The sequence below is a fragment of the Stenella coeruleoalba genome (assembly GCF_951394435.1).
Source record: "Stenella coeruleoalba genome assembly, chromosome: 16".
In the NCBI taxonomy this organism is placed as follows: Eukaryota; Metazoa; Chordata; class Mammalia; order Artiodactyla; family Delphinidae; genus Stenella; species Stenella coeruleoalba.
The window spans coordinates 47,879,120-47,891,496 of record NC_137162.1 but is presented as its reverse complement, the minus strand read 5'-3'; the positions used below and the strand labels follow the sequence as shown (position 1 = coordinate 47,891,496).

The window sequence follows — 12,377 nt, the reverse complement described above, 5'->3', positions numbered from 1 at the left end:
AGAGATACAGAGTAATCAAATTGGCAAAAATTAAAGAAAAATTATTGAAAGCAACAAGGGAAAAATGACAAATAACATAGAAGGGAACTCCCATAAGGTTAACAGCTGATTTCTTAGCAGAAACGCTACAAGCCAGAAGAGAGTGGCATGACATATGTAAAGTGATGAAAGGGAAGAACCTACAACCAAGATTACTCTACCAGGCAAGGATCTCATTCAGATTTGATGGAGAAATCAAAAGCTTTACAGACAAGCAAAAGCTAAGGGAATTCACCACCACCAAACCGGCTCTAAAACAAATGCTAGAGGAACTTCTCTAAGTTGGAAACACAAGAGATGAAAAGGACCTACAAAAACAAACCCATAAAAATTAAGAAAATGGTAACAGGAACATACATATCGATAATTACCTTAAACGTGAATGGATTAAATGCTCCAAGCAAAAGACAAAGGCTTGCTGAATGGATACAAAAACAAGACCCATATATATGTTGTCCACAACAGACTCACTTCAGACCTAGGGACACAGACTGAAAGTGAGGGGATGGAAAAAGATATTCCATGCAAATGGAAATCAAAAGAAAGGTGGAGTAGCAATACTCATATCAGATAAAATAGACTTTAAAATAAAGAATGTTACAGGAGACAAGGAAGGACACTACATAATGATCAAGGGATCAATCCAAGAAGATATAACAGTTATAAATATATATGCACCCAACATAGGAGAACCTCAATACATAAGGCAACAGCTAACAGCTATAAAAGGGGAAATCGACAGTAACATAATAACAGTGGGGGACTTTTAACACCTCACTTACACCAATGGACAGATCATCCAAACAGAAAATTAATAAGGAAACACAAGCTTTAAATGACACAATAGACCAGATAGATTTAATGGATATTTATAGGACATTCCATCCAAAAACAGCAGATTACACTTTTTTCTCAAGTGCGCACAGAACATTCTCCAGGATAGGTCACATCTTGGGTCACAAATCAAACCTCAGTAAATTTAAGAAAACTGAAATCATATCAAGCATCTTTTCTGACCACAACTCTATCAGATTAGAAACCAATTACAGGGAAAAAAACGTAAAATACACAAGTACGTGGAGGCTAAACAATACGTTACTAAATGCCAAGAGATCACTGAAGAAATCAGAGGATATCAAAAGATACCTAGAGACAAATGACAATGAAAACATGAGGATCCAAAACCTATAGGATGCAGCAAAAAGCAGTTCTAAGAGGGAATTTTATAGCAATACAAGCCTACCTTAAGAAATAAGAAAAATTTCAAATAAACAATCTAAACTTACACCTAAAGGAACTAGAGAAAGAAGAACAAACAAAACCCAAAGTTAGCAGAAGGAAAGAAATCATAAAGATCAGAGCAGAAATAAATGAAATAGAAAAAAGAAAACAAAAGCAAAGATGAATAAAACTAAAAGCTGGTTCTTTGAGAAGATAAACAAAATTGATAAACCATTAGCCAGCCTCATCAAGAAAAAGAGGGAGAGAACTCAAATCAATAACATTAGAAATGAAAAAGGGAAGTTACAACAGACACTGCATAAATACAAAGCATCCTAAGAGACTACTACAAGCAACTCTATGCCAATAAAATGGACAACCTGGAGGAATGGACAAATTCTTAGAAAAGTATAACCTTCCAAGACTGAACCAGGAAGAAATAGGAAATATGAAGAGGCAAATCACAAGTAATGAAATTGAAACTGTGATTAAAAATCTTCCAACAGGGCTTCCCTGGTGGCGCAGTGGTTGAGAGTCCGCCTGCCGATGCAGGGGAAACGGGTTCGTGCCCCGGTCCGGGAAGATCCCACATGCTGCGGTGCGGCTGAGCCATGAGCCATGGCTGCTGAGCCTGTGCGTCTGGAGCCTGTGCTCCGCAACGGGAGAGGCCACAACAGTGAGAGGCCCATGTACCACAAAAAAAAAAAAAAAAAATTCTTCCAACAAACAAAAGTCCAGAACCAGATGGCTTCACAGGTGAATTCTATCAAACATTTAGAGATGAGCTAACACCCATCCTTCTCAAACTCATTCAAAAAAATTGCAGAGGAAGGAACACTCCCAAACTCATTCTCTGAGGCCACCATCACCCTGATACCAAAACCAGACAAAGATGCTACAAAAAAAAGAAAATTACAGACCAACATCACTGGTGAATACAGATGCAAAAATCCTGAACAAGATACTAGCAAACAGAATCCAACAACACATTAAAAGGATCATATACCAAGATCAAGTGGGATTTATCCCAGGGATGCAAGGATTCTTCAATATACGCAAATCAATCAATGTGATAACCTTATTAACAAATTGAAGAAGAAAAACCATATGATCCTCTCAATAGATGCAGAAAAAGCTTTTGACAAAATTCAACACCCATTTTGATAAAAACTCTCCAGAAAGTGGGCATAGAGGGAACCTACCTCGACATAATAAAGGCCATGTATGACAAACCCATAGCAAAATCATTCTCAATGGTGAAAAACTGAAAGCATTTCCTCTAAGATCAGGAACAAGACAAGGATGTCCATTCTAACCACTATTATTCAACATAGTTTTGAAAGTCCTAGCCACGGCAATCAGAGAAGAAAAAGAAATAAAAGGAATACAAACTGGAAAAGAAGAAGTAAAACTGTCACTGTTTGCAGATGACATGATACTATACGTAGAGAATCCTAAAGATGCCACCAGAAAACTACCAGAGCTAATCAATGAATTCAGTAAAGCTGCAGGATACAAAATTAATGCACAGAAATCTCTTGCACTGCTATACACTAATGATGAAAAATCTGAAAGAGAAATTAAGGTGAATTCTATCAAACACTCCCATTTACCACTGCAACAAAAAGAATAAAACATCTAGGAAAAAACCTACCTAGGGAGACAAAAGACCTGTATGCAGAAAACTCTAAGACAGTGATGAAAGAAATTAAAGATGATACAAACAGATGGAGAGATATACCATGTTCTTGGATTGGAAGAATCAATATTGTGAAAATGACTATACTACCCAAAGCAATCTACAGATTGAATGCAATCCCTATCAAATTACCAATGGAATTTTTTTTTTTTTTTTTGGCAGTACACAGGCCTCTCACTGTCATGGCCTCTCCTGTTGCAGAGTGCAGGCTCAGCAGCCACGGCTCACGGGCCCAGCTGCTCTGCGGCATGTGGGATCCTCCCGGACTGGGGCACGAATCTGTGTCCCTTGCATTGGCAGGCGGACTCTCAACCACTGCGCCACCAGGGAAGCCCCAACCAATGGCATTTTTTACAGAACTAGAACAAAAAATCTTAAAATTTGTATGGAGACACAAAAGACCCCAAATAGCCAAAGCGGTCTTGAGGGAAAAAAAACAGCTGGAGGAATCAGACTCCCTGACTTCAGACTATATTACAAAGCTACAGTAATTAAGACAACATGGTACTGGCAGAAAAACAGAAATACAGATCAGTGGAACAGGATAGAAAGCCTAGAGATAAAACCATGCACCTATGGTCAACTAATCTATGACAAAGGAGGCAAGGATATACAATGGGGAAAAGACAGCCTCTTCAATAAGTGGTGCTGGGAAAACTGGACAGCGACATGTAAAAGAATGAAATTAGAACACCCCCCAACACCATACACAAAAATAACCTCAAAATGGATTAGAGACCTAAATGTAAGACCGGACACTTAAACTCTTAGAGGAAAACATAGAAAGAACACTCTTTGACATAAATCGCAGCAAGATATTCTTTGATCCACCTCCTGGAGTAATGGAAATAAAAACAAAAATAAACAAATGGGACCTAATGAAACTTAAAACCTTCTGCAAAGCAAAGGAAACTACAAACAAGACGAAAAGACAACCCTCAGAATGGGAAAAAATATTTGCAAATGAATCATTGGACAAAGGATTAATCTCCAAAATATATAAACAGCTCATGCAGCTCAATATTAAAAAAACAAATAACCCAATCTATGGGCAGAAGACCTAAATAGACATTTCTCCTAAGAGGACATACAGATGGCCAAGAAGCACATGAAAAGCTGCTCAACATCACTAATCATTAGAGAAATGCAAATCAAAACTACAATGAGGTATCACCTCACACCAGTTAGAATGGGCATCATCAGAAAATGTACAAACAACAAATGCTGGAGAGGGTGTGGAGAAAAGGGAACCCTCTTGCATTGCTGGTGGGAATGTAAACTGATACAGTCACTATGGAGAACAGTATGGAGGTTCCTTAAAAAACTAAAAATAGAATTACCATATGACCGTGCAATCCCACTACTGGGCATGTACCCAGAGAAAACCATAATTCAAAAAGACACATGCACCCCAATGTTCATTGCAGCACTGTTTACAATAGCCAGGTCATGGAAGCAACCTAAATGTCCATCGACAGATGAATGGATAAAGAAGATGTGGTACATATATACAATGGAATATTACTCAGCCATAAAAAGTAACGAAATTGGGTCATTTGTAGAGACGTGAATGCATCTAGAGACTGTCATACAGAGTGAAGTAAGAGTCAGAATGAGAAAAACAAATATCGCATATTAACGTATGTATGTGGAACCTAGAAAAACTGTATGGATGAACCAGTTTGCAGGGCAGAAATTGAGACACAGATGTAGAGCACAAACGTATGGACCCCAAGGGAGGAAAGCAGCAGCGTGTGGTGGTGGTGGTGGTGTGATGGGAGATTGGGATTGACATGTATACACTGATGTGTATAAAATGGATGACTAATAAGAACCTGCTGTATAAAAAAATAAACAAAATTCAGAAAAAGAAACGTATCGAAACTGCGATTAAAAATCTTCCAACAAGCAAAAGCCCAGGACCAGATGGCTTCACAGGCGAATTCTATCAAACATTTAGAGAAGAGCTAACACCTATCCTTCTCAAACTCTTCCAAAATATAGCAGAGGGAGGAACACTCCCAAACTCATTCTACGAGGCCACCATCACCCTGATACCAAAACCAGACAAGGATGTCACAAAGAAAGAAAACTACAGGCCAGTATCACTGATGAACATAGATGCAAAAATCCTCAACAAAATACTAGCAAACAGAATCCAACAGCACATTACACGGATCATACACCATGATCAAGTGGGGTTTATTCCAGGAATGCAAGGATTCTTCAAAATATGCAAATCAATCAACGTGATACACCATATTAACAAATTGAAGGAGAAAAACCATATGATCATCTCAATAGATGCAGAGAAAGCTTTTGATAAAATTCAACACCCATTTATGATAAAAAAAAAAACCCTGCAGAAAGTAGGCATAGAGGGAACTTTCCTCAACATAACAAAGGCCATATATGACAAACCCACAGCCAACATCGTCCTCAATGGTGAAAAACTGAAAGCATTTCCACTAAGATCAGGAACAAGACAAGGTTGCCCACTCTCACCACTCTTATTCAACATAGTTTTGGAAGTTTTATCCACAGCAATCAGAGAAGAAAAGGAAATAAAAGGAATCCAAATCGGAAGAGAAGAAGTAAAAGCTGTCACTCTTTGCAGATGACATGATACTATACACAGAGAATCCTAAAAATGCTACCAGAAAACTACTAGAGCTAATCAATGAATTTGATAAAGTAGCAGGATACAAAATTAATGCACAGAAATCTCTGGCATTCCTATACACTAATGACGAAAAATCTGAAAGTGAAATCAAGAAAACACTCCCATTTACCATTGCAACAAAAAGAATATCTAGGAATAAACCTACCTAAGGAGACAAAAGACCTGTATGCAGAAAATTATAAGACACTGATGAAAGAAATTAAAGATGATACAAATAGATGGAGAGATATACCATGTTCTTAGACTGGAAGAATCAACATTGTGAAAATGACTCTACTACCCAAAGCAATCTACAGATTCAATGCAATCCCTATCAAACTACCACTGGTATTTTTCACAGAACTAGAACAAAAAATTTCACAATTTGTATGGAAACACAAAAGGCCCCGAATAGCCAAAGCAATCTTGAGAACGAAAAACAGAGCTGGAGGAATCAGGCTTCCTGACTTCAGACTATACTACAAAGCTACAGTAATCAAGACAGTATGGTACTGGCACAAAAACAGAAAGATAGATCAATGGAACAGGATAGAAAGCCCAGAGATAAACCCACGCATATATGGTCACCTTATCTTTGATAAAGGAGGCAGGAATGTACAGTGGAGAAAGGATAGCGTCTTCAATAAGTGGTGCTGGGAAAACTGGACAGGTACATGTAAAAGTATGAGATTAGATCACTCCCGAACACCACACACAAAAATAAGCTCAAAATGGATTAAAGACCTAAATGTAAGGCCAGAAACTATCAAACTCTTAGAGGAAAACATAGGCATGACACTCTATGACATAAATCACAGCAAGGTCCTTTTTGACCCACCTCCTAGAGAAATGGAAATAAAAACAAAAATAAACAAATGGGACCTAATGAAACTTAAAAGCTTTTGCGCAGCAAAGGAAACCATAAACAAGACCAAAAGACAACCCTCAGAGTGGGAGAAAATATTTGCAAATGAAGCAACTGACAAAGGATTAACCTCCAAAATTTATAAGCAGCTCATGCAGCTTAATAACAAAAAAACAAACAACCCAATCCAAAAATGGGCAGAAGACCTAAATAGACATTTCTCCAAAGAAGATATACAGACTGCCAACAAACACATGAAAGAATGCTCAACATCACTAATCATTAGAGAAATGCAAATCAAAACTACAGTGAGATACCATCTCACACCAGTCAGAATGGCCATCATCAAAAAATCTAGAAACAATAAATGCTGGAGAGGGTGTGGAGAAAAGGGAACCCTCTTACACTGTTGGTGGGAATGTAAATTGATACAGCCACTGTGGAGAACAGTATGGAGGTTCCTTAAAAAACTACAAGTAGAACTACCATATGACCCAGCAATCCCATTACTGGGCATATACCCTGCGAAAACCACAATTCAAAAAGAGTCATGTACCAAAATGTTCATTGCAGCTCTATTTACAATAGCCCAGAGATGGAAACAACCTAAGTGTCCATCATCGGATGAGTGGATAAAGAAGATGTGGCACATATATACAATGGAATATTACTCAGCCATAAAAAGAAACAAAATTGAGCTATTTGTAATGAGGTGGATAGACCTAGAGTCTGTCATACAGAGTGAAGTAAGTTAGAAAGAGAGAGACAAATACCGTATGCTAACACATATATATGGAATTTAAGAAAAAAAAATGTCATGAAAAACCTAGGGGTGAAACAGGAATAAAGACACAGACTTACTAGAGAATGGACTTGAGGCTATGGGGAGGGGGAAGGGTAAACTGTGACAAAGCGAGAGAGAGGCATGGACATGTATACACTACCAAACGTAAGGTAGATAGCTAGTGGGAAGCAGCCGCATAGCACAGGGAGATCAGCTCAGTGCTTTGTGACCGCCTGGAGGGGTGGGATAGGGAGGGTGGGAGGGAGGGAGATGCAAGTGGGAAGAGATATGGGAATATATGTATATATATAACTGATTCATTTTGTTGTGAAGCTGAAACTAACATACCATTGTAAGGCAATTTTACTCCAATAAAGATGTTAAAATGAAAAAAACAAAAGAAACGTATCAATTCATGAAAATCTATCTTATACGTATACACTAGCAATAATCTGAAAAAAATTATGAAAAGAATTCCATTTTAAATGTCAACATTAATATTTAGGAATATATTTAATCAAGATACAAGACTTGTTTTTATGTATGTAGAGTTGTCTGTATGTTCAAAATTACTGGAAAGTAAATTACTTTTCAAAACACCATGTGAATACCATGCCGGAAAAGCAGAGAAAACATCAAACTTCATATAGAGGCCAGCCTTACCCAGATCCAGTTCACCCAAAGTCCACACGTAATTTAGAGGCACTGTGGGAAGATTATATTAGGAGCCACTTTCTTCCGTGTTATGGATGACCTGGATGTGGTAGAAAGAGTTGGGTTTTTGAATTCCAATTTTACACATCATTCCACCAACAAATTACTAGAAATAATGCATTCAGTAAAGTATCAAAATCAATACACAAAAATCAGTTGCATTTCTAAACACTAACAATGAACCATCAGAAAGAGAAAAAAAAACCCTATTTACAATTCCATCAAAAAGAATGAAATGGTATTCATTTAAATTTATGAATAAATTTAACCAAGGACGTGAAAGACCTGCACATGGAAAACTTTTAAGACACTGATGAAGAAATTGAAAAAGAACACAAATAAAGGGAAAGATATCCTGTTCTCATGGAATGGAAGAATTAACGTTAAGATTTCCATTCTACCCAAAGCAATGTACATAGTGAATGCAATCCCTACCAAATTTCAATGGTACTTTGTACAGAAACAGAGCAAATCATCCTAATATTTGTATGGAACCACAAAGGACCCCAATTAGCCAAAGCGATCCTCAGAAAGGAGAACGGGCATCTCGCTCCTTGACCTCACGCTACAGCAGGAAGCCACAGTCACCAAAAGTGTGGACTTGGCACAGAAACAGGCGCGTGGGCAACAGGAACAGAACAGAGGGCCCAGAATTAAACCCACGTGGATGGGGTCAGTTAATTTATGACAAACGGGCCAAGGACACACCAAGGGGAAGGACAGTCCCCACAATAAGCAGTGCTGGGAAAAATGGACACCACATAAGTCATGCCGGTTACACTGCCCACAAAACTGACGAAAACCCAGTTTTCAACATGAAGCCCTTCCTGGGTTGTATGAAGATGGACCGCCTCTCAGCAGTCAGTCGCACACAGGAAATTCTCCCCACTTTTCCTCACTGTTTTCTCACCTTTTCCTCCCGGTCGTAAGGAAACTCAGCTCCAGTCTGCAGGGACGCAGTCCTGTGTTGTTCTGAAGCTGAACCCCAGCGAGCCCTAAGGAGACTGAGCTCCTGTTGGCAGAGACGCTGTCAGCGAGGCATCCCAGGCCCAAGCGGGTGCCTGAGGCAACAGAATTCCTTTCAGGCGCGCAGAGCCAAGTCCCAGGTGGAATGCGTGCGCATGCGCCGTGGGTCAGCGAGGTGGGCTTGGCACCCCTGTGGACAGTCCCGGAACTGCAGGCCGCGCCTCACTCACAGTTCACTGGTGACAGCGCTCCCTGCAGGCAGAACTGCTGAATCCATTAAACTGTGGAAATTCAAACTGAAATAGAGATAGCACTCCACAACTTTCTTAAAAATAGTTAAGGAACAATTAATTGGAAACCGCATGGAATGAAATGAATGGAGATGCAAACTTACACAAAATTCACTCAAAATTATTCACAGAAAAATTTTAAATACAAAACTATTCAAAATTATAGAAGAAAACAGAAGAAAATTGACAGGAGCTTGGGTTTGGTCATGTAGATCATGAGCTCCAAGCTTTAACAAAAAACACAAAAAGCCAATCCACAAAGAAAAAGAAGGAATATCATGGACTTTGTAAAATTAAAGATTTCTACTCTGTGAAAGGCCTTATTCAGAAAATCAGAAGACAAGCCACAGACTGAGAAAAATATTTGTAAACACATATCTAACAAAGGATTTGTTTCAAAATATACAAAGAACTCTAACACAAACCCCATTAAAAATAGGGAAAGCTCTGAATAAACACCTGATCAAAGAATTACACAGATAGTACACAAAATCAGGCCCATGACCAGGGGCAGAGAAACAATGGTCCAGCTCAAGTCCCTAAGTCATGTGTGACCCTAGACTAGTCCTGTCCTTCCTGGAGGCCTCAGAGAGATGGAGAGGGAGGAAGGGAAAGAGGGCCAGTTATGCTTAAACCTAACTCTAACCCTGAACACTCTCGCCACTTTCGTTCCAAGGTCTAGGAAGTCCTAGCCATACTAATTAGATGAGAAAAAGAAATAAAAGGAATCTAATGGCAGAGGAAAAAGTAAAACTGTCACTGTTTGTAGATGACATGGTACTCTATAGAACAGCCTGAAGAAGACACCCCAAAACAGATAGGACCCATTGGAAAATTCAGTTAAGTTGCAGGATAGAAAATTAATCTACAGAAATCGGCTGCATTTCTATACACTCACAACAAACTATCAGAATGAGAAATTAAGAAAACAACTCCACTGACAATAACATTAACAAAAATAAAATACCTAAGGGTTACATCTAAACCAGGTAGTAAAAGACCTGTACTCAGAAAACTGGAAGACCTTGATGAAAGAAATTGAAGACCACACAAACAAATGGGAAAATATGCTGTGCTAATGGATTTGAACAATTCTTATCGTTAAAATGATTCCACACCTCACGGCAATCTAGAGATTCAATACCATTCCTATCCTATCAAAATACCAATGGGATTATTTGGATTATTTGGCTATCAACCAAAAGACAACAAATAACAAGTACTGGCAAAGATGTGGAGAAAAGGAAACACTCATGCATTTTTTTTTTTCTTTTTTTTTTTTTTACCCTCATGCATTTTGTTGGGAATGTTCATTGGTATAGCCACTATGGAAAACAGTATGGAGGTTCCTCAAAAAATTAAAAGTAGCACTACCATATGATGCAGGAATTAATTATACCAGGCCACCACTCTGATTCCACCCAGGTAACCCTATGTCCCCTCCTTGTATGTGTGGACGTCGGGGGTTTATGTGGAGTGGGTCTACTTCAAGCAAGAGCAGGTCAGAAGCCTGGTGAGCTGGTCATATCCACACTCCAGGTCAAAGCTGGCTGGGTGGGATGTGGAGAGCTGGGGCAGCGCCCTTTTGCCCGAGGTTTATCCCAAGCCCTCTAGAGGCATCTCTTTCCTCCCAGGTGGATATCTGAGCAGACACGGGTCTGTGCCTGATCTGGAAGCCGAAGGTCTAGCAGGCAGGAGAAGCAGCGATAAGATAAAGGCCTGGCAGGGCTCTGATACATCCGGGCCAGGCTGGCTGCTGGTCACTGTCATTGCAGAGCCCCACCCCACAGAGCCACGAGGAGCTTGTTGATGGCGACACTTAATCCATCTCCCCAAGTGAGGGGCCACTGCACCACACTGCCAACGAGGGCCAACGCAGCATCCTGGTGAGTGTGTCCATGGAGGGTTCTCCAGAACCAGGGCCCAGAGATGAATGGGAAAGGCCTCCTGCCCGCATACCACCCAAGCCATTCTCCAGGGTCCCTTCCTGGGCTTATGTGCAGCTCAGCACATCCAGCTCTGACCTGGAACACTGTGTCAACCTTCCCCTGAGTCAGCTGGAGGACCTGGAGCCCACCAAGGCAGAGACCAAAGGTGGGAAGGCCGGGGGTGGGTGCATGTGAGTGTGTGGGAGGGGTGAGTTCTGGGCCACACAGGGAGGAGTACCCAGAGGCTGGTGTTGGGCCAGGAGCAAAGACTGGCCCCAAACCACCCATCTGGTGGACTGCAGTCTGAGAAGTTCCTGGGCTGGGCCTTCTCTGGAAGGCTCTGGGAAGATTTCTGTCCTTGGAAAAGGACATGGAAAGGCAGGCATGTGGGTAATCTTTTCTTCTCTCACAGCTCCAGCCAGAGACCCAGAGCCAGGTCAAAATTCACCACCCCTGCAGGGAGAGCACGCACCAGCTCTTGCAGGAGACCTAAAGCCATTTCAGAAACCACCACACACCCAGGCAGAGCTGGCTCTGCAACCACCACTGCTGTCAACTCCCGATCTACACCATCAACCCACTCCCCCACCCAAAATTTACTTTCCTTCCCCTGTAGTTGTTTGCGTTTGTGTGGTTTGTAATTTTATTTTTTTCCCCACATTTATGGCATCCCGTCCTTTATGTTTTACGTGTGAAATAATAAAATTTAAACTTTTTCTATTTTAAATTGTGAAATTAAGTATTCACAACGCTGTGCAAATATCACCACTGAATAGTTTCAAACTATTTAATTCCCCCCAAATAACACCCTGTATCCAAAGCACGCACTCCCCATTCCTCCCTCCCCCAGCCTCTCACAACCCCTAATCCTCTTCCTTTATCTGTTTCTTTACCTATTCTAGATGTTTCCTATAAATGAAACTATACAAAAGGTGACTTTTTGTGTCTGCCCACATATTTTAAGAGGGGACTGGTGAATTTTTATTTTTTTAAAATTTGAAATAGCATTTTTGTTATTTGAAAGGGAAATCCAGATGGATTAAAGATGAGAGGTATAAAACGAAGCCCTTTTAGTAAATATATGCAGAATCTCGGGGTAGACACTCTTCTAAGTGTGACACCTAAGCCAGAAGATAGGAGGGAAATGCTTAGCTCCTAATGCTTTAGCATTTGTCTAAAACCATGGATTTTTACGACCCAACAAGTAAA

The 12,377-nt window shown here is 40.1% G+C and overlaps 1 long non-coding RNA gene across 8 annotated transcripts in view; it reads right to left on the bottom strand.

Moving 5' to 3' along the window:
- The window catches only part of LOC307175076, a 100,779-nt gene that overhangs the window by 32,248 nt on the left and 56,154 nt on the right, over positions 1–12,377 (bottom strand). For 6 of the 8 annotated variants that reach the window (XR_013824246.1, XR_013824247.1, XR_013824248.1 and 3 more), the window contains exons 4-5: positions 8,895–9,246; positions 7,934–8,024 (exon numbers count right to left, since the gene is read on the bottom strand). This is a non-coding gene — a long non-coding RNA (uncharacterized lncRNA). The remainder of the gene's footprint in view (positions 1–7,933; positions 8,025–8,894; positions 9,247–12,377) is intronic. The other 2 variants (XR_013824249.1, XR_013824250.1) reach the window with 2 other exon arrangements.